Source organism: Vanessa tameamea, chromosome 13 (assembly GCF_037043105.1).
Source record: "Vanessa tameamea isolate UH-Manoa-2023 chromosome 13, ilVanTame1 primary haplotype, whole genome shotgun sequence".
Classification (NCBI taxonomy): Eukaryota; Metazoa; Arthropoda; class Insecta; order Lepidoptera; family Nymphalidae; genus Vanessa; species Vanessa tameamea.
The window spans coordinates 12,023,227-12,050,451 of NC_087321.1; the positions used below are offsets into that span (position 1 = coordinate 12,023,227).

Consider the following 27,225-nt stretch of genomic DNA (forward strand, 5'->3'; position numbering starts at 1 on the left):
GCGGCGGCACACATTAGCGCGTCGTGTGTGTGTGCTACCCCCTAAATTATTTCGACATATGCAAATTTGTATTCACCTACAGAGCTGCCCATAGATTATATGACACAGATGTGGCGTATAATTTAGATAGTTGAGTTTTGTTTTCTACGACTTTTATATTTAAAATTATACTTAAGATTTTATATACAAATCTAAGCTCATAAATATGTATTTATAAATGCAGACGTTAAATATAAAACAATACTGTTTTTTTTTAACCTGTCATCCAAATCTTAGAAGAAAATGTCACCTAAATTTAATATTAGCTTACGTACTAGTAACTATTTGTGTTTTTAAATTATCCGATTGTATAAATGAATCATAAATTTATAATACAATCGTTATATTTTATTAACACTGAATTGTTTTTTACTGCCTGACCTGCAGTTGAGAATAGTTAACGCGCTCAAATTAAGCAGTTTAATAAAATATGTCCTTAACAAAAAAAACTAAGTTTGGTCTTACGAACTACAGATTCAAAATAAAATGGCTTTATTCTACTCTGTTGGAACCACACTCCAATAAACATTATACAGTATTATCAATTCAACTTTGTTGATTCGTATGTAAATTAACTTGTCTTGTCTATATTTTTATTAATCTATGTACACGGGCTCACCTAGCGACGCGAATCTCCAAAAAACGGAGCGGCGCAGTTGTAAAATTGTCTAACTACCCGCCCCCGCGCGCGCTCATTACAGCGCGTGCGTGGACCGCACACCGTGTACTGGGTCGCGGGACATGTCTTAAGATTACTTTATTTATATGTAATGAAGACAAACGATTAAAATGTAAATTAAATATGATATTTTCTGATTCATCACAAAATAGTCTAGATATTTCTAGCCAATAGCTTCTGTTTGAAAGGGTTTTGGACGACAATTTTAAATGTATCAGCAAATAAAAGTTCCCAAGGTTGGTAACGCATGGCAATGTAAGGAATGGTTAAAATTTCTCACAGTGGTAATATCTATGGGCAGTGGTGACCACTTATCTTCAGGCATACCATTTCCCAGTCCGCTTAGCTATGCTGTAAAAAAATGTAACGCTATCATACACTAGTTCTTAATATTCTATTGAATAAATATAATATAACAATATCACGGCTTGTATATTAATAATATTTCTATCTATTCTTAGTAATAATTATATTTTTAATAATTACTAATGAACTATTAATGCAACAATTACGATTAGTAAGTCTTAATATTGCGTGTCAACATTAGTTGGTTATTGATATTCGAAATTTAAATTCGTCCCTATAGAATGACTTGTTAAATTGATATTTATTGGAATGCTATCTTCAGACGTATCCTTCTAATTCAACCTCATTGCAAGAAAGCCCACGCGAGGCCCATATCGCGATACTAAGCGTGTTCATCTCTTTCTAGTTTTGAAAAAACTCCACCCCACCCTCCGCCCTCCTGACCCCCTCCCCTTCCTAATTCCTTACATATTTAAATTCCACTTTCAACGTTCGTTGGAGACTCACATTGTCTCTTATGTCTTTCAGTATGTTTTACACCAAATCTACGTTAAAATTTAACGGAGTTTTTACGAATGATTTGTATTTAATATTTTGTTTACTCTACGTTTATCGTTTTACATGCAATTCAGGTTGAAATGAGAATGCTGTTTGCATACACTTAGCAATGCAATTGTTAGACTTAATTTTCTCTTCTGTGGTTTGTACATTTTTGTTATATTCTTATCCTATATATTCTAACTAGCTCGACCTTTGAAATGTTCATGAATGAGTTAATCACGAATCTATATTTTTATAAAAAACTGAAGATTGCTGGTCAAGCCTGAGATTTTATATGCTGAGCAGACCAGTCTCAATTATGACTGGTCGCGTGGCCGAAGTCGGTTTGATACATTTATCAAAGTGTATATAAATCTTGTATAGAAGTCAACTAATATAACAAATTAATAATAAAACATTCTGCTTTTATAGAGAGAGGTTAAGTAACTGATATTGTTTTACTCTTTGTTTAACTTTAATTTGTTTTAGTAATATATCAATAATGTGTTTAATAATAATGAATCACTGCTGTTACCTATTTTAATCAACTAAGTTTTTCTTTCACTTATGTTTGCCGTAAGTTATTTAGTAAACTGAATATATAAAATTAATATATTAACTTTACGTTTTTTAATAATCAATATAATCTAAGTAAAATTTTTGATGATTTTAAATATATTATATTTTTAAATTTATATTTGATCATTTTCAAATTACAGTTGAGTAATTATATGTTATGTATATAATCAATAAAAAAATAAATACGTCCTTTGATGATAAAATACAATCCAAATTACATATTTATATATCTCAATAGAATCGTTCGATAAAAATGTTCAACTTGAATTAGTAATGCCTAAAATTTTCGCCAATATGTATTATGTATTTATACAGACAGAAATTAAATAATTCCTGTCTACGTTGAAACAGTTGTTCCAACTATCTAATGACATTAAGTTATACTGACGTTAAAGTTGTGTAACTCGTAATTTATTAATTACATTTGAATGATAAAGATACAGTCTGATGAACTATTAATAAAACTTAGTATTAATGTCAAACAAAAAAGGATAAACACGCCTCGCTATTGATTTTTGAAATACAGCTATCGTTCGAAATTTTAGAATTCATTTCACCTTAAAAATAACATGATATAAGTAAGCAAAAGAGAAATATTTAGAGTGATATTATTATTATTTTTTTAATTCTCGTAATTTTATCAAATGTCTTAAATACTTTTTTCTATAAATACTTAGGCTTTTATGTAGTAATATATGGGTTAATATCCAGTTGTTTCATGACATAAATGTCAAATTTAAAAATTTGATATGTATTTCTTTTACATTTATATGTAATAAATAATAAATGTTTTTGGAATACAAATGAATTTTGAGAACGTCATTATGATACAAAAGCTTATTTTATATATTTGTTAAATATATTATAATCTATTAAAATAAAATTATTTTTTGTCAATAAATGTTAAAAAATATAATAATAAATACATTAATTTTATAAAAAATACAACTTTCAAAAGATAAGCCATTTTTGCGCTAAGACAGCCGCTTGTTTGCACAGATGTTATCCATGCAATAAATAATTTTTGAATATATTATTTCCTCATAACATTTTAGACGTTTTAAAATATTATCTAAAAAAATGTCTTACATAAAAACCGCTATGTAATACCTAAAGGCAAAATGCCTGTTGAGCGAATACTTCTAAGTACAAGGAGTTCTTGTGTTCAAGGACGAGTAGTTCTCAGGAGTGGGTAAAGAGGTTCTGAATTAGTGTCAAAGGAAGCGAGTAAACGAAACTGTGGGGTACTTTATGTATAAGAAAAATATAATACTGGGATTTTTTACTAGTTTTTTTTTTGTTGATAGGCTCATATATAGGTCACCTGGTGTCAAGTGGTCACTTGCTGTGTTATATTGAAGGTTGAGTGAGCCAGTGTGTTTGCATGTTGAAAAATAACAGCCTATTAATGACCCACTGCTGGGCGAAGACTTTTTGTAAGCGGCACCTTATATCTCATAGTTTGTGGACGTTGCAAGGAGTTTATATTTTAATACAAATATCTCTAGGAGACCCAGACCATGTAGATAAAAAGCTTGTCCGTTTATCTTGTTTCTATTCATAGAATAAATTTGTATTATGTCTTATCTACAATATCTTGGATATGTATCCTATAGAATAGGAGAGTTAATGAATTAAAAATCACTACTTATTTACCACTAAAGCTACATAGCTGTCATCCGCGGTTTTGTACGCGTTTTCCACCAGTCGGGTATTAGGTATAAAAAAGTATCCTATGTCCTTTATTGGATTCAAACTTGCTTCATACCGAATTTTAATAAATTTGGTTCAGCAACAAATGACCCGACAGACAGACGCACAAACAGAGTAACTTTTGCATTTATAATATTATAGGTTAGAAAATAATAAGACTTTGGACAACGTTTCAATTATACCATTTCAAATTCTCGTCTCGTCGTTATGAAATGTTAGTTTTATTATATACATAACGATTATGTAAAATAGTGCAGATATTACATAGGAAAAAGTAATGCATATTAACAGCTTAACAGCTTAACAGCATATAAATAGCACGATCTATTATCATTTTGAATGATACAAACTTTAGTGATAGTAATTATTAAACTTTGTATTTTAAATGTTGAAAAGGAGCAACTACTGAGTTTCTTGCCGGTTCTTCCCGGTATAATGTACATTCCGAACCGGTGGTAACTTCACTTAATATAGTTTGTAAAATTTTGATTTTGATTTTTTGATAATTTGTACTGACTTTTTAATTTAATTTATTTATATTAAATTTTATTTACAGCTTTCGAGAGGCTGAGCGTCTTCCAAGTGGTAAGTTTTTTTCTTAAAAGTATATGCTTTGCATCCAAGATTCCAACATATGATGACTAAATTAAAGGAGGCGTTAGTATTACGTATATATGATATTTTACCATCATTAACTATTTATATTGCATAAGCAGGGTAATCACAAAATCATAATGTTTAAAAAACGCAGAGGATATACATTTTTTTATACCTAGTAAACATGGGGAAACGATGCCTTATGGTAAATGTTGCCGTTGCTTAAGAGAGCCTTCCAGATAATAGTTTGCATATGCAGTTGAGTGTGAACCTGTATGCTTGACATTTAGAAATCCTCGCAATATGATGCTCAAGGAAATCCGTATTTTCTTAGTACTTAGAATAAACAGTGTGTCTTTTACGGGACGCCTGGACATTTAAGTTGACGGCTGTTGAAATAATCTATAAAATTAAAGGAGGATCTCTTTTAATTATAAATTCTTTCATCAGGTCATGAAATAAGGATTATTTTTATTGTATATGCAAGCCAGATAAGGTAGATTAATGGTCTATCTGATGGTAAGTGGTCAGAACCGCTCATAGACAGACGCTATAAGAAATATCAACCATTCCTTATATCGCTGCTGCGCTAAGCTTGGGAGCTAAGATGTTATGTCCCTTATGTCTGCACTCACTGGCTTACTCATCCTTTAAAAGAGAACACACAAAATACCTCGAAAATATTTTTTTTTTTCTTATTCTTGTAATAACATACAGGTTTTGAGAATGGATGTGGATGGATATAGAAATAGGGGACGATCCAAGAAACGATGGATGGATTGTGTGAAAGACGATATGGTTAGAAAGAATGTTACTAGTGAGATGACGTCCGACAGAGAAGTATGGAAGAAGAAGACATGCTGCGCCGACCCCAAGTATTTTTGGGATGAGGGCAGGAGGATGATGATTTTGTAATAACATACAATATAGAAGTATATAGTGTACGAACTACGGATACACAGGGGTGGGGAGAACAGCGGTGGTGGCGGCATGAGAGAGCGTCTTGCCGTTTGCCATCACAGCATGGTGATCATGTTAACGACGTCCTGACCGATTTCAGTTACGGCGACCGATCTCTAAGGAGGTTAACCAACTACTCAGGATATATTATAGGACACAAGTGCGCACACAGGTGTACTGTCGTAGTTTGATGGAACGGCAAATCTGACTCTGAATGCCTTACGTGTATTCTGAGGCACGACCGTCATGGCATACAATCGTAATCATAATATTATTTATTCAAGTAAGCTCATAAATGTACTTATCATTTGTCATGATACGGTTTTGAAAACTACCACTACGTGTACCAGTTCAGAAAGTAGTGTCGACCGAATAGAATTCGTATGAAACTCAGTAGTAACTCTTTTTCAATGCAATACAATTAAATGGCTTACATCCTGGCTGGAAATCCACAAGAACTTAGTTCACGCTGTATTATCAGGTATTTAATCTTGTATTAGCAATATGCCTTATTTGTCAATGTTTTTTAACATTAAAATTTTAATAGGCAAAGTTAAAAATAACCATTCAATTTTATTATAGAATGATTCGGTCTTAACCCCGAGGCATGACAATAGAAGTTTCACATGAAAAACGAAGAACGGATTTTAGTTTATTTTCATTGTGTGTATTGGTCGTAATAATTACGATCTTTTAAACTAAACTTTTAAATATTTGTTAATTAGTACGTTTGAATTTAGAACGAATTCTGTTTAAGCAATTCAGCTGTAATTCCTAGCTAGGTAAAACCTTTTTATATGATTTTTTAATTAAATACTTGGCATAATTAATATATAGTCATCCAAATTATATTTAGATATGAATTTCACGTTATAATTTATATAGATTTGTAATCTTCGTCAGGTAAGTGTTATATATTTATACATATTGATCGTATCCTAAGTTTTTGTGTGCTCATTCCAGGAAAACGAAGAAGTATTTGAAGTCAAGGGTATACTCGCATGAGATATATTTCTTACTTATAATATACCATGTTTATGGTATTAATTTGATGCTGTGGCATATTGTTTTTAAATAAAACGCGTTTTAAAAAAAATCTAAATTTAGAATCTGTAACATTCGTAAATTCACCTCAAGTCTTGATTTTGGTTTATTATAATAAATAATAAATATACTTGAATTTTTTTTATTTAAAACCGACGCTATAAACATACTTCCGCAAAAAACTTACGAATAAATAATTTGGTATACGGAAATATTACATTGTGTACATAAAAAAAAAACAAACATATATATATATACTTTTTTCACATCCACGAAATAATTCGTCTGCATAATGTCAAGATTAAATGACAGGACGTGTCAAATGTACTCGGAGCTCTCGGGATAAAAAGAGATAAAACTACGAGCGGCCAATTCAATATGAAAAGCAGAACGTTTTTCCACCAATCGGGGGAATTATTGGAAAAACTAGCAAATGAATTTATTATACCCACCGTGGACCCACCCACCACCCCGTTTTCATACTCATTATGAATATAAAGGGTTATACCGTTTTTACAATAAGGAAACAATTTTTAATTATTATAACGCTACGTGTCGCACGCGGCTTTGTTTGCGTTTTACATTTCAACGTTTTCATCTCACTTACATTACAAATGCGAATGTTTGGACGGGGGGATGTTTGTTATTTAATTACGTCAGAACGGCTGAACGGAACCGAATGAAATTTGACACAGAGATCGACTATAGTCTAGAATAGTTATTTATCTCTAATGTTCACCGCAACTCCCCTCCCTCCATTCACACGCAGACGAAGCCGCGAGTGTACGCTAGTATACAATATTACTGTATAGTTATAGATATCTGCGTTGAATAAGTTTATCTTATTGTTAAGTAAACAAACTTTACCAGAGAAGACATGCAATCATTTCAAAAGATTAAATTATATGTGGAGTCCTTCGTTCAGTGTATCCTTCTGAACGAGATAAGTACTTAGAATGATACATGTACATTTTCAATTACTTGCATTGTTCCTAAGATAAGTTACAACTAGTTCTAGTTGTTCTTTACTATATATAATAGATAGAAGAGGACGATTTAATTTACTTTTTAAATCTTTTTAAGAGTATTTCAGTGGGTTGAACTCTACCACCGGATAAAGTGTTTTCGCTTATAATTCATTCAATAATATCTATGTTTATCTATTTAGCCTTAGGATTGGATTAAACCTGAGACTTACCTTTTTTTCAGTTTAAGAACTTTATTCTCATTACGACAACATCATTTACATGAGAACTTATATCTAACTTATAAATATAACAATTCGTTCGGATCAGCAAAGCAGATGAGATAACAGTTTCAATTAATTATTTTAACAGAGAATCGTTACACAGAATATGGTTATAAAGTCGAGATTTAAACATAGAAAAAATTGTTAGAGTTATTACTTGTTTAGGTAAATTGTTATAAAGTTTTGCTCCCTCAAAAATGATCATCTTTTTTCCACTCTTAGTTCTAGTTTTAGGCAGTATTAGATGGCTAGCACGTCTAGTTGCATATTTGTGTAATTGACCTTTGCTTTCGAAAGATATTTCTGTATGTATTTTTTTGTCTAAGATTTTACGTATAAGAATACAAGTAGTGTAGTTGTATAATTGCTTAATATTCATTAATTTGGTTAAACTTATTCGATTTTTGTTGAACTTATTCGATTTTATAGACCAGAGTGTCGTGTTTTTGTTAAAAGATTGAGTAATATACGTTACTATAATATTTATTCTAGGCTGAGAAATTCTGTAAATACTATTGATAATTTCGCGAAGATATATCTATATGAATTTGCAAATTTAAACGTTAAATATTATTTGTCGTACTTATCGTCAATAGTTATCAATTTAGAAAAAGATAATCGCGTGACAACCAATGTAGAAAGAGGTACTGATCTGTTTTCTTGGTGTCAATTTATTTATAGATAAAAATTAAAAATCAAAATCAAAATATACTTTATTCAAGTAGGCTTTTACGAACACTTTTTAATCGTCATTTAACAAATTATATTAAGTGAAGCTACCACCGGTTGGGAATGTAGATTCTACTGAGAAGAACTGGCAAGAAACTCAGTAGTTAGTCTTTTTCAACATTTCAAAAATACAGTCATGTTAGTTAAATACAATTATATATGTATGCAATATATCCTTCCTGGAACTCAAGAATTATTAACTCCACGCTTTTTTATCATGTGTATAATCTTGTATTGAATAAAATGCCTTCTTTACCAAAGTATTTTTTACAAAGACCTCCTCTCCCTTTGAGAGAGAAGGTTTGGAGCATATTCCACCAATTCCATATGCTGCTCCAATGCGGATTGACATGTGGCATAATTTCATTGAAATTAGATACATGCAGGTGTCCTCACAATTTTTTCCTTCACCGTCGAGGACTCGATGAATTATATACACAAATTAAGCACATGAAAATTCAGTGGTGCTTGTCTGGGTTTTGAACCCGCAATCAACGCAGATGCACGCGTTCTAACCACAGGGCCATTTCGGCTTTAGTGACACGAGTGGCACCGAGACACGTTTGATCTAATTAGTGAAATTTTCAACTCATATCTTGGAACATTCAAATGTTTGTATTACAAGAAAATATTCCACAATTCATTAACATCAAAGTAATTATCTAATTTCAGGAAATGAAGTACAAACGACAACAAGATTATACGGGAGAAATGATTTCGTAGAATCATAATTGGCATTTGTTATAAGCACAGGTTACGTAATTGCTACGTCACAAGGCGCCATATAACTTACATGACTCGGGAAAGCTAATGAAATCTAACAACTGTTTTTCTTATCATTATTAATTCAGACATCGGGGCTCTCAATTTACACCAGTTCACTCGCGGATCGAAATTCAACTATTTTTTTTAAATTGATTTTCAAATGTTTTTATTGTAAACACTAAAAGCTTCTAAACGAGAAATATAAAATCGAATGACATCGAATAGAGAATAAAAAGGTACTGAACTGTTTTGTCCTTGTAATAGCAAGAAATTCTATAAAAACAACTTTCTGATCTTTCATTCTGCTAACCGCCAAGGTATCGTCGTCTTTGCTTTTAAATTATAAAAGTATTTTAAACTAGCGAACTGCCCCGGCTTAGAATGGGTGCAATTTTTTTATTGCGTCACAGTCCCTATTAGAAAACCCTGCCTTAACTTAACTGCTCATACGACATTAACGCTTACATTTTCTGAATTTTTTTTCTCTCCGTAAGTACCTTCTAGAAGAAATCAGTAAAGTCGATTTTCGATTCGAATTATGGCGTGACGAGGCGAAATAGGGAAACATTTATATATAAATACAGATTATTTGGGGAGAAATATTTTTTATTTTGCGCGGGAAGACAAATAACCTATAATAAATAATTCTAAAACAACAGACCACTTTTAATATAAGAAGAGAATAAACTATTTAAATAAAAATATACATAAGTACGCTCTTCACGGGTTTACAAAATTCATTAAACATAAAGCCGCCGAATCCGCGTGTAGATTATATCGAAGAGAACTAACAAGAAACTAAGTAACTTCAATTTTATTCGGATTACATGAATTAGCTATTTGCATGGGAATCGACGAATACTAATGTTGCTCTTTTTTGTCCTGTACAAGCTAACGCCCGGCGCGCGTTGCCATAACTCTTTACGTATACTAGCTGCCCGTCCCGACTTCATATGGGTCTAATTAATAAAAAGTTAGATTCACGTTGAAATATCCAAATTTAGTGAAAGTCATCATCGCGAAAGGAGTAACGATTCTAAATTTCAAGCCTTATGGCTAACCATAACCAAATTGTTGATTCGATTATCTATATAAAACTTCTCTTATAGATTCTCCTCTTATATTTGTTTAGTAACACAAAAAAGTCTCGTTCTACATCCGGTAGGTGCCTGTGAACCAATCATAAAGTGCTGAAGCGTCGTTTAAAAGCGAGATACGAATTCAAGTTCCATAGGTGCCAAATGTCATGTTGATCAGACAAATGGTGTTAAAGTCATACTCTCGAACCGGTATACCAATGTCTTATATAAACATTTTTTCTCTGTAAATATATTTTATACTGATCCAAGTTTACTTTGCTCGCCTATCTGAGAAACAGCTTGGTGATTAATCTTCAAATCGTCTCCTGAACAGTAAAAAGGTATTTGACAAAAGTTTGCCCTTCGAGCTCATCCGGAATCACCACCCATGCTTTATGCTACCCGATTGAATATCATATCAATTTTCTAACAGTAAATAATTGCGAATAAAATAAAATGTTTTTTGCTTAAAAACATTAACAAATTGAATATACGACGGATAACATCGGATATTCCGGGAACAATCGCCTGAAAGGCCGTAAAGTTTAAAAATAGGGGTGAGGGCCTTCATACAATTTACCCTTTGAACTCGCATTTCCTATGATTTATCTTTTAGAAATACGTATATATTAACCGTTTAATTAAGATTTGATTAACAACGAGGAGATTTAAATAAATTAACTCAAGTATATTATTATTTCTACCTAATGTTACTAATACAAAATTTTACTTGTATGTTACGCTTTGCAACGCGGGTAAAGCAGACGGCATCTAGTATTATTTATCACGTAATTCTCGTTATTTTTCGGTAGGACTGTGATACCTATTATCACGTTACAGACGCTTTTAAATTGTGACGTGTATGATAGCTCATGTTAGTGAAGTCGAACTATATAAAACTAATATTTTGAACAACTGCAGTTACTGTAATTTTATAAAAAAATGAGGCTATCGTTTATAAATGTCACGGAAGAATTTATAATTAAAGAAAACAATTAAATAAATTTGACGTAAAATATACAAATACATAGCAATTCCTTGAGTTAAAATGCATCATATATAGCAACAAAATATATACTATACGCGACACGCACACTTTTTAAAGTGCAGCGGTGAAGAGGGGTCATGATGGCACGAGCGTCATGTCCTTCGCCGTCACGGCATACGAATCAGTTGTTCCCCCAAGGTGCGTCAATAGAAATTTAACATAAAAATATTATGAATAGTTATAACATACTTTTCACCTACGAACTGACTTGTATACGTAGAATCTTTATATATTATATTAAAAATTAAAGAGCACTATTTTACAAACATATAACTTTTTACCAATACTAGACCTCTATGTTCAAACCTAAAAATATATACAGGGTTATTGGTAATTCGACGTATTCCCGTTAGGAGGTGATAGGGGTGATTATTTGCGATAATTTTAACCCCTATATGCATAATGCAAAAGTGAACCATTTTTGAGTTATCGCGTTTTTTAGATTTTTTCAAAATAAGTCATAAATGCAACTTGAAAAATTTATTTAAAAAAAAGTATCGATTAAAATTTATTTTTTTCTTCTGATTTACAAAAACGAATAAACACTGGTTATTTGTCAATATTAAAACAATAATTATCGATCCAAATTTAAAAATGCGAGACGGAAAAAGATATTATTGCAATTTTTTTTTCCACAAAAATGCCTTAAAAACAAAAAAAATCGTTATGAAACTTGTCCTGCAGATTATTTTATAAACATAACCGCTTTATCACCTCTCCAAAAATGTATAACAACTAGGAACTTATTTCAAATCAACCGAAATAAAATGACTACAAAGGACGCTGGTGGAAATTCGTATTCGAACAAAACTTAAATTCGCTCTTTAAATGTCTCGCAAATAAGTTTAATACATAGCTAGCCAATGCAAGATTATTCGCGTCGGTTTCCTCTTCACCAGCTACCAGATGTATCAGTTTATAATAAGCGAATCCGGGAAACTGGTAGTGTTCAGACGACAAATTAATGTCGAAAGACTCCCAGTCCATATTGTTAATTACTGAGAGGATAAGAATTTATTGATGAATCATGCTCATTTTGGTAATTAGTAATCCCATTTTGATCGATTTTGAATTCAAATTTTCAAACAAGACGCGACTCCTAAATTAATGCTTAATGCGGTAGGTATGAATCTACAAAAAATAACTCTCCTCTCAGGGACCTCTTCGTGAATAATTTGCGCAGTAGTATAATGGTAAATGGTAGTTATCGAATCCTGCATAATGCATTGTAGACCATGCTGTGTGTGCTGTGCTCTGTTACAGAGAGTCGTGCGGCGAAGGTGTTTGTCACAATGGTTCGAATGACCTAACCTAACCTAACCTAACCTAAACTAACCATTATGACATGTGGATCTGTGGCATATTTTTATTTTATTATAAAAAAATATATATATTTCATTCAAACTATTGACTTTACAGCATATACAGTCTCTATAAAACTTTTGAATCTAGTATGATTCTGAATTATAAAAATCGCCATTTTACTTGGTTGTAGGTAGGTTAGGTAGGCTTTAGAGGGTGATTGAGCTAGTGTAACTAAAGGTTGACGACGAGTTGATGATGTAAGGCTGGTAGACGCTGGTCATCACTTACCAGCCTAATTGCTAGTATGAAGGATTCGAATAAAAAAAAAAAAAAAAATGCTATTAAAACATTCCTAAATATTTTTCGTCCATCAAATCGGTTTTAACGAACTCGTCATATTTTTTTGTAAACGTTTGAAGCGATTTTAACAGAAAATTGTGTGAAAATTTAAAGATCAATTAAAATAGTACGCCGTATCACATTGATATTAAATGTCGATGTTCATTAAATAAAAACATGCATGCACGTAAAACATTGTGTATAAATGCAATAGGAAACATAATCCATAAACTCGGTCACACCACAATCCATTTTGAAATATAAGAAAAAATATCATTGGAAGCAGCCGAGCATTATGGGCTAAATGACAGGATTGGTCTAGGGGATCGCTTATTTAATTAATTTATTTATTTAGAATATCCAACAGAATTAACTATAGTAAATTAAACAAACGAAAATAAATAGATCGAAAAATTTAATTGCACTTCTAATTATAGAACATTACAAAACATGATAATAATATCTACGGATAAAGCCAAAAGAATTATATTATATTCTAATTTAAGACTACTTAAAAGGCTAAAAAGAAACGTCTGCTGATCAGCATAAAATTAGTTGTTAGACCGTTTGTTACTTGTTTCTTATCTGTGATATGGATGTCCCATTGTGTGGCTGCTCTTAAGGCTTTGAGTGTGAGTAGGTGATTTTGGGTTTGTGCGCTGATTCTGGCAACGACTCAAAGGCGTTACACGCGGCAATTAAATTTAAAACTAATATTCAAAATATATGAATCCGAGTGAATCTTAGACAAAGATTCAAACCCAATTTTTCATATTTTAATTTAACGTCCCGACTTTTTAAAGGTAAAATTCATACAAACACAACATTTCTCTCCTTGAAGTTGAATTTTCCGACAATCCTTTCTTAGTGAACGTACATGTTGCGCGAAAGGAGACCTACGCTAGGAGTCAAACGGACCTATCATTTAAATGATCTCATGATAAGATATTATGCCTACATATATATATATATATATATATATATATAATTGAATACATATAATACTATATTCGGCGGTTAAGTTATATATCGTTGTAAAACCTGTAAGTGTCGAATATATTTCTGCAACAGGTGTATCTACACACCCCCATTGAAGCAACGTTGTAAGTACAGATAAGCTGCAAATCACCTCAAGACTAAAATAAACCTTTGCTCTGCATGCAAACTGTTATTAACTTACTGTCAAAGTGTATTTAGTTCTAATTTTAACTTTATTACTCAAAACATAAATTTAATTGAAACTTAATAACATAATTATATCAAGTGTAAGTTAAATTATGACATGGCGTCTAGACAATTTCTTGTTGCTTTAAATCATTCTAAGATATATACTGTATATTTATTTTTTATTATAATCTGTAGAAATCCTCATAAAATTATTATCATTAAAATTTATATTGGTATAAACAACATGGAATACGTAAACTCGCTTGTCAACGTGACAGTCTAAATAAAGCGGTAGCTAAACTTTTACCGCCGAAACGCGTTTCACCTTCTAATACAAGTCTTATATATCTAATAGTTTTTACAGTTAGGCATTATAAGACTGCCTATCCTCTATTTAATCCTAGCGTTAATCTTCGAAACTACCAGTTTTATGTCGATAATTCTCTTTGCGTTGAATCGTACATTTGTCGATAAAGGTTACAGATTCTATAAAATCACGCTAGCCAGGGGGACGGAGAAGTAACGTTTAAGGTTGTGTGTAAACCGCTACGACCCTGATGCGGAGCTGGAACTATGAACGACCAATATCATAGACTGTACTCACTGAATGAGATATATATGTAGTATTACTACTACATTCGGCTTAAAGCCGTGGGACTTAATGTAGAGCTTATGTTTATGTTATGTTTAAATATTTTATATATTAATTGATCAACATCTTTAATATCCTTAATATATATTGCCAGTTCCATTTAAATTATACTTTTTTTCGTTAGATAGCCTGTTTGTTGAGAAATGCTATTAAATTTTAAGCTTCATACTTTAGGAGCGGAGTGGTTACCATAAATGTGAACCAATTTGGTAAACTACAGGCGTTTATAAGATGCAAGAGGCAATTGATTCATCAGTCTTACAAAGCAAGTATACTCCAAATTAAACGGGTACTTACATTACTGCTTGTAGCTTATCAAAATGAGGCTGTATATTTATTTTTATTTTTTTTTAACAAGAAATTACCATGTAAATTAAATGTCGGAAGGTTGTTATAAGTTTCTTGTCGGTTCTTCACGGTACACTCCATATCCGTTTCGGAACCGGTGGTAACTTTAAATTTTAATTTAACTTGTAAAATGACGATTCAAAGGTGCTCATAAGTGTCCACTTCAAGCAGGTATGTTTTGATTCTAATTCCAATTGAATACGGCCGAAAGAATATAAAAGTCTAACTTTGAGACTCGACAGTCGTGTCAATTATCGTAAAACCTTGTTAACGAGGAATATTGCAAATTAATAATAATGATATTTAAAGAAGTCATGGTATCGACAGCGTACCATATGTAGCCTTTTTTACCAGACCTATAGGTCTCCTCACGAGTTCAGATAAGTTATCACCGCCCATAAACATTGGTGTTGACAAATTGCACTGCCAACCATGGTTAATAAGGAATATCATATTTTAAATAAGATTTTGCGCCTCTAGTTACAATAGTTCTGAGTCAGCCAGTTCCAGCCCTTCTAACCAGAACACAACGTAACTCAGTATTGCTGTTTTTTATAATATAAATAGTCTCTACGTAGACGAGCTTGCATAAAGTCTTATTATGCATTAAAATTCACTATCAAATAACTTCTAAAGTAGAATTACATATCTCACGAATATTTAAAAAGGGGAACGTTTAGTTTGCGACTCAATCTCGCTCGACCGACTGCGGCGTCTAATACAATTTGACCTAGAAGTCTATCTTATCAGGGTTGAGATCGAGGAGATACTATTTTTAGTATTCATTTAAAAAAAATGATAAGAAATTTAAAAGATACAATAAAAGGCATATTAATCTGGATCAGATTATTTATATAGCTGGTTGTCGGTCCTGATTTCGTACGATTAGAATTCGTACAAAGTTACCCATCACACCTCCCCTCTTAAAGTTGATATTTTCAAAATGCTGGTAAGCGTCTACGTCACAAAAGGACTATGTAACTATGTATGCGGTTTATATATACATAAAAGCAAGAATTTAGTTATGTTCATGATTACTTCATTTAAAATGATTGCTAAAAATATGAAAAAGAGCATTTATTGAGTTTCTTGTCGGCTCTTCTTTATTTAACCTACTTTCAAAACTGATTGTAACGTTAAATTAAATTTATTTTAGGGATGATTTGAAAGAGCTTAAATACATGTAGCCAGATATATATAAAAGATGTAATATTCAAAAAAATTCAGCCTGTAATAGTACCACTGCTGGGCTGAGGGCATTGTAGAGAAGGTTAGGAGCTAATTCCACCACGCTTCTCCAATGTGGATTAGTGGAAACAAATGTGACAGAATTTCAATGAAATTAGATCCATGAGGTTTCCTCACGACGTTCTCTTTCTCATTCTTCACTGTAAATTGATGTATTGATTTTTTTTAATTATTATTATTGTTGTCCTAACATAACAGACGATAGGACACACAGTAACCACCTGATGAACTTAGACAGATCGAAATACCTTGGCGATGGTTTGAATTAGCAATTGCCACTTGAACACATTGAATCAAAAATGACTTCAAGATTTCTCGACAATTGTTCTCGACAATTCTTGATAAAAATTAAACCTAATGTAACTTATTTATTTAAATGAAACGCATTTATCGTGGCTTTATGTTGCCATGCAATTTTATACATGAAATAAATCTATTTTAAAATAGCAAACTCCCATTTTTATGTCAGGAATAGTACATATTCTATAACATTGGACATTTTTAAATTATTTAAATTTTATCTCAGATTTAGTATATTGCACAAATATATAACCTTCATTTTTATTATTTATTGTTGTAAGTGTTAAAAATAATCAAGCATACATACCGTATATTTAATTATGCTAATTTTTATTTGTATTACGTTTGGAAATATCAAATCGTTGAATTTGATTAATAATTCAAATATACTAACAGACAATTCGTCACTATACAATATAAATATATATATATATATATATATATATATTTATGGCATTGGTTGGCGGACGAGCATATTGGCCACCTGATGGTAAGTGGTCACCACTGCCCATAGACAAAGGCGCTGTAAGAAATATTAACCATTCCTTACATCACCTATGCGCCACCAACCTTGGGAACTAAGATGTTATGTCCCTTGTGCCTGTGATTACACTGGCTCACTCACCCTTCTAACCGGAACACAACAATACAGTGTACTGTTATTTGGCGGTAGAATATCTGATGAGTGGGTGGTACATACCCAGACGGGCTTGCACAAAGCCCTACCAAGAAGTTATTCGTAAACTTACATAGCTTTGGAAGGAAAAAAAATAAAAAACTGACGAGTAACTTCACATCTTTTTTTATACTGATTTATGAATTAATTAGACATATTAATCTATTTACCAATATATTATGAAAATTGAACAACTTGAAACACTCTTGGTCGATATATAATATTATATCAAAGAAATTAAATTTTAAAAACATGTTTTACTGTAACCATTGATTTTTACATATCTGCGTTTAACGGAAATAATTTATCATTATAATAATTTCGATTAAGGCATTAATTATTGGAAATTTTCTAAAACGGAACAAATTCAATTGTAAAAAAGTTAATATACTTATAAAAGTAAATTATAAGGAATCTCTAAGAAAACGATCAAATAGAATAATCAGATTTGGTTATTAAACAAACTTATATACATATACTGCTACGTTTAAATTATATCATAAATAAACGAAAGATATTTGTAAAATAATTATTTTATAAACGAAAAACTAGAAACATCGAACGCTCGCTAGATGATATTTTAGATCTAACTGGGTGTCAATGGTTCTTATTTACACAGAGATAGACTAAACACAATTATTCCTACTTAGTCTGCTTAAAAGGTAATTCACCTTAAATCACGTATCATAATTAAAAATTGATGTTCGATTTAAAAATAATACGAAAATTATTTTTAATGGTCAGACTGAAAAATAAATATAAGATACGTCTGATTAATATAACAAAGGATCTAATTAAACATGATTAAATTAAAAACAACCTTTGTATAGGTAATACTCTTATCAACCAACGTGATTTTCTAATCTCGGACGTAAGATTTATTTAAAATGAAATCGGAACGTATTAAAGTACAAGCCTTTAGTGTAATCAAAAACAAACATTCCGTGACATAACCGATATGATTCCAGATCGCAAATCATCCTAATAGTGGGCCTGAAAAAAAAACGTGAAATCAGCCGTATTGTTTCTAGTAATAAAAACTTCTAATAAACATGCAACTAAACTCGAGCTTCCGGGCAAATAAAACATAAAAATATATCCTATTTTCATAGGGCGAGGGTGTCACCCCCCGAGGGGGTGAGGGAGCCCCCTTCTGCGCAAAAACCCAAAAACATCGAAATGAAAATGAGTAGCAGGGAGGCAGGGAGTCTGTGTTGGTAATTCATTTTTAACATTAAGTTTGTGTGAGTTTTTAAAGTACAGTCGATCGCGTTATGCTAATGTATGAAATGTTATTGTCTATGCGAGTGGAATGGATTCTTTACATGTCGGTTTCCTGGTTTTCTTTAGCTGATATTAATTAATTAGTGTTTGGAACTCATTAATGAAAGATATATTTAATTATTATAAAAAAATAAAATTATTTATTTCTGGCAATACGAATACGAGTATATTATATACCATGTATTGGATTCACATATTTTTAACAAAATTGAGTTACTCTATTGTTATTATAATTAAAAAAATCGCGCGATCTAAATATATTCATTTATACAACATTTTTATATTTAATGTTCATAATTTATAGTAGAATAAATCATTTGTTTTAGTGAAATTTTATATTTAGCTCGCTTCGTAGAGGCCTACGCGGTGCGTAGTATACAGTTACGTTATGCACTACGCGTTGAGGGAGGTATCGTGGAAAATTTTAATATAGTTTTTTGAATCTAGAGTATATTCCCTACATTGAAATTTAAATAGAGCTCTAGAAAAAGTTTGTAACTGTGAGCATATGATTGCTTTTCGAATATGCATAAGTTATAATTGCGTTGTGACATGTTTTGAATTTCTTTTTTTTTTTAATTATACAATAAGTAGGCCTAATACGTTATAATCAGGTCGAGTGTACTCGCCGAGTTCGCATTGTGCCCCCACACACCTACACGCACTAGCGCGAACATAAAACGCAATTTTGTATTAGATTTAATTTGACTCGCACACAATCACACACACGGCCCTGCTGTGTGCGGAAGTATGCCGCTTCCTACGCACAAATTGATTGCGATCGTCGCCGAAAAGACGAATTTGCATACGCGGAAGTTTTTTTTAACTTTTACATACTGATACAGCTTTACTTAGTTCTACGTGGGACTTATGAGGTAGTTAAAGTTTGTCGTGGATGTGTGCGACACACGTGTCCGATCGGACGCCGCGTTCGTCTTGGGGACGCGTGGCGTAAGACGGGCGCTAGGAAGTGCATGCGTGATAGTTGGCATAGTGTAGCCGGCGGGAGTTGAGGCTTCGTTGCAGTAGTCTACGGCGGCCACGCGCCGCGGCGCCGCGCCGCCGAGTGAGCGCCCGATTTAAAAACTATACGAACGAACTCGCGCAGCGAGAGCCGTAATACCACCCCCCGCGTAATGATTTTTTGGCGATGAATTTATATTCGCGCGCGAGCGGTGCCACTTTTTCGACCCCCCCACCGGCCCACCCCCCCGCTCATTAACGCAACCCAGATATGCAATTCTGATCTTTGACGAGGAGGCTGTAGTGTCGGCGGGCGCCTCGCCGGGAGAGGTGCCCCGTTTTGTTTTTTCCCGCCCGGCTTCATTATTGATGGCATCGGGACGGTAATGCGGAAGCATGTGTGAACGTTTCATTACAAAAGGTGGACGCGGCTCGTGTTAATATTGCAGACCGGCCGGACCCGACCGGACGGGTGGACGCTTCCGAAAAAAAAAGAAATATTAAAAAAAATAAACATTTGCAATTATATTAAATAATAATTCGGGTTCGGTCTAAAGAAAATTTCAAGTTTCGAATATAGCGCGTCGGCTCCGAACTATTCGGACGCGTGTCGGCAAACTTTTGGTAGAACTTCGGCTAAAGTTCTCACGTGCGTGTGTGACCAGCGGGCGGGCGCGTGACGGATTGGCCAGCCTGCCGCCCGCTTCATTTCATTGGACACTCAAACTTCCAATTCCGAATTCCTCTATTCGAACGTCGCCTAGTCTCAATTAGTGAATATTTTGTCAACAGTCGGGTTAAGTTTGTTTATTCGCTGTGTTCCGTTGCCGGTACCGGACATTGACTCGCAGTGGCATTGTTGATGTTTTGTTGATTGTTTTGTTGAGTTACGTTTTGACGCGCCGCGAACCGGCTGATAAGGTAAGTGCCCCTACATCACTCCACAGGTTCCACGGACGAATCACACGATTGAAAACGAAAATTTTAATATTAAGTAATAATATTTTATTTACAAAAATACAATTCACACCAAAATCAGCCGTTTATCTCGTCGAACTTGATTTTTTATCTATTGCGAACAATTAGAGCGACTCTTTTGTGAGAAGAACTATTATTATGTAAATATTAGTGGACAGACGCACGGTCGGACAAGGGTTGAAGCTAGTCTGCAAGTGCGCTCAGACCTCGACATTAGACATTTTTGCATAAATAATTGCTTTAAGAGCAATAACCGATGCATCTGGGACGGTTGATGTGATAGAATTACTGATACGTTAATATTTATAAGATATTTTTTTAACCGTCGTATTTTAAGGCCAGACTTAGAAAATTTAATTAATATAAATATAAAATTATTATTCTGTATTCGTATGCTGGTCAACAAATGTTAATACATTTAATTGTTTATTGTAATTATAAACTTGATTGTAATTACAGTGTTTTTTTTTTTAAATTAAAATCATATAATTGCAACTTAAATATTTAAAAAAAACTTAAATAAAGTTGTGTAAAAGAAAATGATGTCTTTAAATGTAAAATATCGTTTTCATTATTTTTTTAAATACAAAATAATAGTATGTTCCGCATATGAAACTTTATAAAAGTAACATAAAAAAAAAAATAAAGTCATGAGCGCTCTAGATAAAACATATATAAATTCGTGTATAGATTAACGGTGGTAGTATTTAAGGAACGCACTCACACAGCCCAATAATTCGCAATTTGCACCCTACATACAAGAGTTACACAAATTAGGTTCTTTAGCGTGTCGTTACGAGCGCGCACGCTGCATGAGCTCGGAGCGAGCCTGCAGCATCGCTGCACGCACCCCTTCACTATTGTGTATCACAAAGTACCTCGAGATGGACAACTATCAAATCGTAACAGGTTTTCTATTTTTTAAAATGTTTTTGACAGATAAACTCGCATAAAATTAATTCGACGGTTATAGCTAGAATTCGTAGGTCATTTAAATGTTGCCATAATTAACAAGGCATAAGTATTTTTTTTATAATGGAAATGGTTTCTGTAATTTAAGTAAAGTTACATTTATTGGTATAGAGTTCTAGTCGAGCGTTATTTTACCGCTTAGAATGATGCAACGAAAGCGAACAAGAAACGCATCCTCGAAAATCGAATCTCAATTAAAAGTAGGAGATCGCTAATTTCATCTCGGTCCAGACGAGCGATCATCGATTCGTAGCATCTATACGAAACAATCCTACAGAGCTGCAGACTAGGAAAAAGTAAAAAACGTTGACAGACTCGTTCTGTCGCCGTTCTAATCGCGCCCCCACGCACGCGCGGCTTTTAATTGCATCCCCGCCCCCCCGGAAAAAAGGGCCGAAGCACACGATGGATTAGCATACAACCTCGCGCTCAGAGCGCACCCCTTCAGTTTTTACGCGTTTCCTCCCGCCATATTTTTTCGCGGCATATTTTCGGCGACGGAGGGGGGGCGTCGCTGCGTGCGCGCCGCCAGTCGGCAGCGGCCGGCGAGCGCGCGATGTACATCACGAACCGTCGCGAAACATTATACACACTTCCGCGACTGACATGATCGACAAACTTTTCTAATTGAGTGCAGTGCTGTGTGTGGATTTAAAGCAATTTCTTTTTTTTTTTCGGAAAAAAAAAATCGGTAAGTCACTTTTATCAGTGGTGACGTCGGTGCCGGCGAAATTTGGTGATATCTGGGAGCAAGGTCGTGGCACTATGATAATATTATTTGCACAAAAAATGTAGTTAGACTGATTTGGATAACCTCATTTTAGGACAACGCGCGCCGTTGTTTCTCCTCGCGTGTTTTCTTTTGTAACGACTTTTTTTTTTTTGACCACAACTAAATGTGCAAAAATTCATTTTAAATGTCTGTTATACATAATTTTTATATTTATCATCGTTAATATAAAAAAAAAAAATTTTTTTTTAAAGAAATTTAATGAACTCGAATGTTTTAACTTTAGAAAGCAAAGTCGACGTAGGACGATTGTAATCAATATTGGTGGTTAATCCACCACTTAAATTACTTATTAAAAAATTTCAAATACATTTAGACATAATTTACCAAAAACCTCTGATGCAAAACGAAATTTAAACAATGATTAAACATTAATTGTCATTTCATACAAGAATAAGTTATAAATATAAATAGTTACCTAGTAACATAAGTTTGAAAAAATAATAATATTTAATAGAAAAAATATACAACTTTGTTAAGCTTTGTACATAATGTTCCAAATAATTATATTATATAAAAAGAGAAGAATTCCCTTGTGTTTCCGTAATATGCATATGTTTTCTTTGCGTATTTACTTCAATTATATTTTGATATACAATGCATAGTTCGTTTAATTTTACATATTTTTACTGACATTGTAAAACTTATTCAACTTATTAAACTCAATTATATATAATATTTTATAAGAACATATAGATCAAGCTTGTCACGTCGATAGTCTAAAACTAAAGCAGGTGAAACTGCGTAGCACGACTTATAAAATTATATTATATACTAAAACCTTCTCCTAAACGCGTCGCATTTTCTAGTATAAGTTTAATGTATATTGGTTCAGTAGTTTTTTCAGTTTAAATACACATTATCTTTTTATTAGTAATAGATATATCATATAATTAAAAAAAAAAATCACATGTCGCGGTAAATAATTTAAAAGAATATTTATACATGCATACAAAATACAGAACACAGAAATCTTTTTATATCATATTGAAATTATATATATAAACGTTCACTTGCTATGCAAAGATATACTTCTTAAAGAAAGGCGTTTAACTTAATCCGCCACGCTGCTCCAGTGCGGATAGGTGGATCTTTGAGTAGTAAATAACTTTGTTCACGATGTTTTCATTGCCGTAGAGCGCGAAACGTAACAGACACAAATTAAACACATGAAAACTGCTTGTCTAGATTTGAACGTGTTAACTTCCAAAGGTTTTAATCTCGGCTCTCAATATGAAATCTCAGCATACAAAAAACATTAAATCTAAATACAAGAAAATTAAAATGAATACATTTATTTAAAGAGTCTCTTATTAACACTTTTGATCAGATCATGTTACAATTTTAAATTAAATATAAAACACGTACGAAATAAAAAAAAATCTTAATATATTTTATTCAAATAGGCTGTTACAAGCACTTTTAAATCGTCATTTTAAACACAAATCTACCACTAGTTCATAATACAGACTATACAAAGATATCGGCAAGAAACTCAATATTAAAACTTCCCACTAAATGAAATAGTAACGTTAAGTAAATACATATATGTATTACGTCTTAAAGAATATTATATATTCGACATTGTATATAAAATATATAACGATGATACTCGTAGATATAAAGTAAACCGACGTTCTTAATCTTGCTCATATTACTGTCGAAAGTTAGGAAAACTATCTCACTTTACTTAAATATTATTGATGGAGGGACCATTACGAACTCTCATACCACGTACAAGTATTTAATTCTCATAAATTTACTATATCCCGTGTCATTGTCTACATTTAATTTTTAATATATAAATGCACATCCCTATTTTATGGAGTCTGTCTATGTATAATACTCCGAAAAGTCATAGAGTCTAACTATATAACTTTTCTAAACGAACTTAACATATAAGGCATAAAATAAATTTGCTCTTCGAATCCCTAATAATAGTTTCTATGTTGTCGTATCCCTAATAATGTAATTTCAAGTACATTTTCACACGGATACAAAATTAATATACTTTATGTGAACTAGGAAATTAAGTTACAATAATTACCAAATACTGCCTCTACATACCTTTATATTCATATCTTATTTAACTATGTATATAAAGTATTTAATTACTAAATACAACAGCAATCATATTATAAATATAACCTCAATAAATAATGAACACTCTTTAAAAAAAAAATACAAAACTATACGATAGAGAAAATTTGAACATTATAGTTTATTAACAAGAGTTTTATCAAGTATCAAATTCGAAAAAGATCGATCATTTAAATCTCAAAATTAAGTCATTACATACCTTTGATTTCGGAATTAGATATACAAACTTAAATGGGATAAAAATCTTAAATATATCTTCGTGCAAGTACATTCGGCATGTATGGTGGTACAAAACATTCACACACAAATACAGTTTATAATATCAGTAAAGATAAAATTATATGTTAATTAAAATCTTAACATACTTCATACAATGAAGTTTCACATTATTTCTAAACACTTATAAACCATAAAATATATGCGAATAATTTAGATTATACGAATATGAAAATTCAATAAAAACCTGTTTATTGTAAGAAGTATATTATATACTGCGTTTGTATCGCTAAAAAAGGACTTCCTGATAACAACGCATTGCTTTCGCTGGGACCTCGTGACGATACTGTAGTTGTAACGCGTATGTATTCAATTAATGGTTAAACTTAACAGAAAATCCCGATGGTCTGACGCCAGTCTTACCCGCAGATGACTATATAAGGGAGTATTTGCCGTTCTAAATGTAACATCTCACTTAGTATTTCACTCGAAAGTCGATGCGTATATTAAATATTGTAATAATGACACTCAATGTTGCATGTCGTATTTTGGCATTTCACGATCGTGTTGCCGTGAATTTCTAGTTTACAGATCTCACCTGACATTTGAAAAGTATAAATATAAGATTATGTTTTATACAAATACGTGAAATCTCCCGTAAAGATGTTTATAACAGTTGGAAGACAAGTATTACAGGGGATCGTTCTTAAAAACTTTAACTCCGTGTGCTTTAGTCCATATCATCGTCTAATTACTAATATTTAATTTATAATGTAGATTATTTAAATGTATGCTAACAGCACACTATATAGAACTGAGTTTTTTTTTATTTTACATGTTTTTTTTAAATAAATGTTGATTACACGTGTGGTGTAATTCGTATTAGTTTAGAATCAAACTCATTGAAATACTTAAAGCACCTAACATAGAACATAGCGTATAAATGTTTTTTTTAAGGAGATTCTTGCTAATTTTCCACTTATTTACTATCAGGTACATAGTTATAGTTTAATAAGTATTTTGAATCACTAAAAACACATTAATATTCTCCGGCGAAAATTTAAGAATAGTAAAATTATTTTGATCAGACCTTAAATCTAGATTCGGTGTAATTAAACAAACAATACGTAATTTCTTATTAATATGTTTTCAGGGCCTAATATCAGATACAGGTAAAATCTTAATCGGTCAATTTTTTCTGAAGTAGCACGATAATTATACTACGATTAATCTATACTAATATTTCAAATGCGAAAGTAACTCTATCTGTAACCTCTTTACACTTTAACCGCTGAACCGATTTAGATGAAATTTGGTGCGGAGATAGTTTGAATCCCGAGGAAGACATAGGCTACAGGCTTTTTATAATACATCCGTCGATGAAGTAAAATTGAGGTAACGGTGTGTGTTACGGGTAAAGTTTTGTTAATTTCGCGCGTATATTAAAAGTTAGCCAAGATTTTAGGAAGAAGGGTTGGACCACCTATTTTTCAAAACCAATATTTCGAGGAATTAACCATTTATTTTCTTTATTAATGTTTTTGTTAAAACCACTTAAATATAATCTTTTGTTATAATTTTTTGTCTAATTGGGTTAGGTTAGTTTTGGTAAAATACCTAACCTATTTTATTAACCGAATAAAATCACGATAGTACATATAATTAATAATTAGTGCTTAACATATATCTGTTATTAGGAAAATCTATTTAAATATATTATATCAACGTATTTATTTTCCTTAAATATGGCAATGACCGTTGTACAGTCGTATTACAAAATGAAATATATTTTAATTAATTTCATAATAATCTTAATGCATACTAAATTTCTTAGTTAAAAATGTAATATTATCTAATATATTATTTATAAACTTAAACTTGTGATAACATGATTCATAATTTATGACCGACCAAAATGTCGGTGCAATTTAAACTTAGAAATAAAAAAAAAAAAACATATGACAAACATCAAGTGCTTAACAGGCTAAAATTCTTTCATAAAAATGATTCAATTTTAAAATAACGTTCGAAATTTTAAAAATTTGAATATGTTAACGAATTTCATAAAAAAATATATGTCGTAGTTTTTTTTTATACGCATAGTTCAGGCGCCAGTCGGTTAGTTCAAAGTCAATTATGCGACGTCCTACTCGGTAACCGTACTTGTGAAAAGGGCGCTCGAGTCCGCTTACGCGTCATAACGCGTGTTTGCCTCTGCGGTGTCGGAAACGTAACGCGTGTGAATAGACTGTTGAAGCTGTGATGAATGCAGAATGGCTTCATACTCTTCAATATCTATAGGCAAAATAAAGTTGTATCTCTTATGGTATATTTCTTGAAAAGTTTAATCGTCAGAAAGTAACCAGAGCAACCTCCAGACAATTTAGACATTATTCTTTTATTAAAATTATTATTATTATTTATTTAAGATATACTAATAAAAACTAATCAACAAAATTACAGTACAAGTATCTGAACTAGCTAACACTATATGAAACTGAGCCATTTATTCATTAAACCCTAAAAATATCAAGCATACAATATCTAGGTATTAAACGAG

At 32.1% G+C, this 27,225-nt stretch overlaps 1 protein-coding gene across 12 annotated transcripts in view; it reads left to right on the plus strand.

Annotated features, from left to right (window-relative positions):
* The window catches only part of Br (broad), a 122,393-nt gene that overhangs the window by 61,098 nt on the left and 34,070 nt on the right, over positions 1 to 27,225 (plus strand). For 8 of the 12 annotated variants that reach the window (XR_003368997.2, XM_026638783.2, XM_026638789.2 and 5 more), the window contains one exon: positions 4,413 to 4,441. The exons of 1 other annotated variant lie outside the window; for it this stretch is intronic. The gene's annotated coding sequence lies outside the window, so the exon portion shown is untranslated. Of the gene's footprint in view, positions 1 to 4,412; positions 4,442 to 19,949; positions 20,531 to 22,064; positions 22,251 to 22,290; positions 22,314 to 27,225 lie in introns of those variants that run through there. 3 more of the 12 variants (XM_026638788.2, XM_026638787.2, XM_064216712.1) reach the window with 3 other exon arrangements.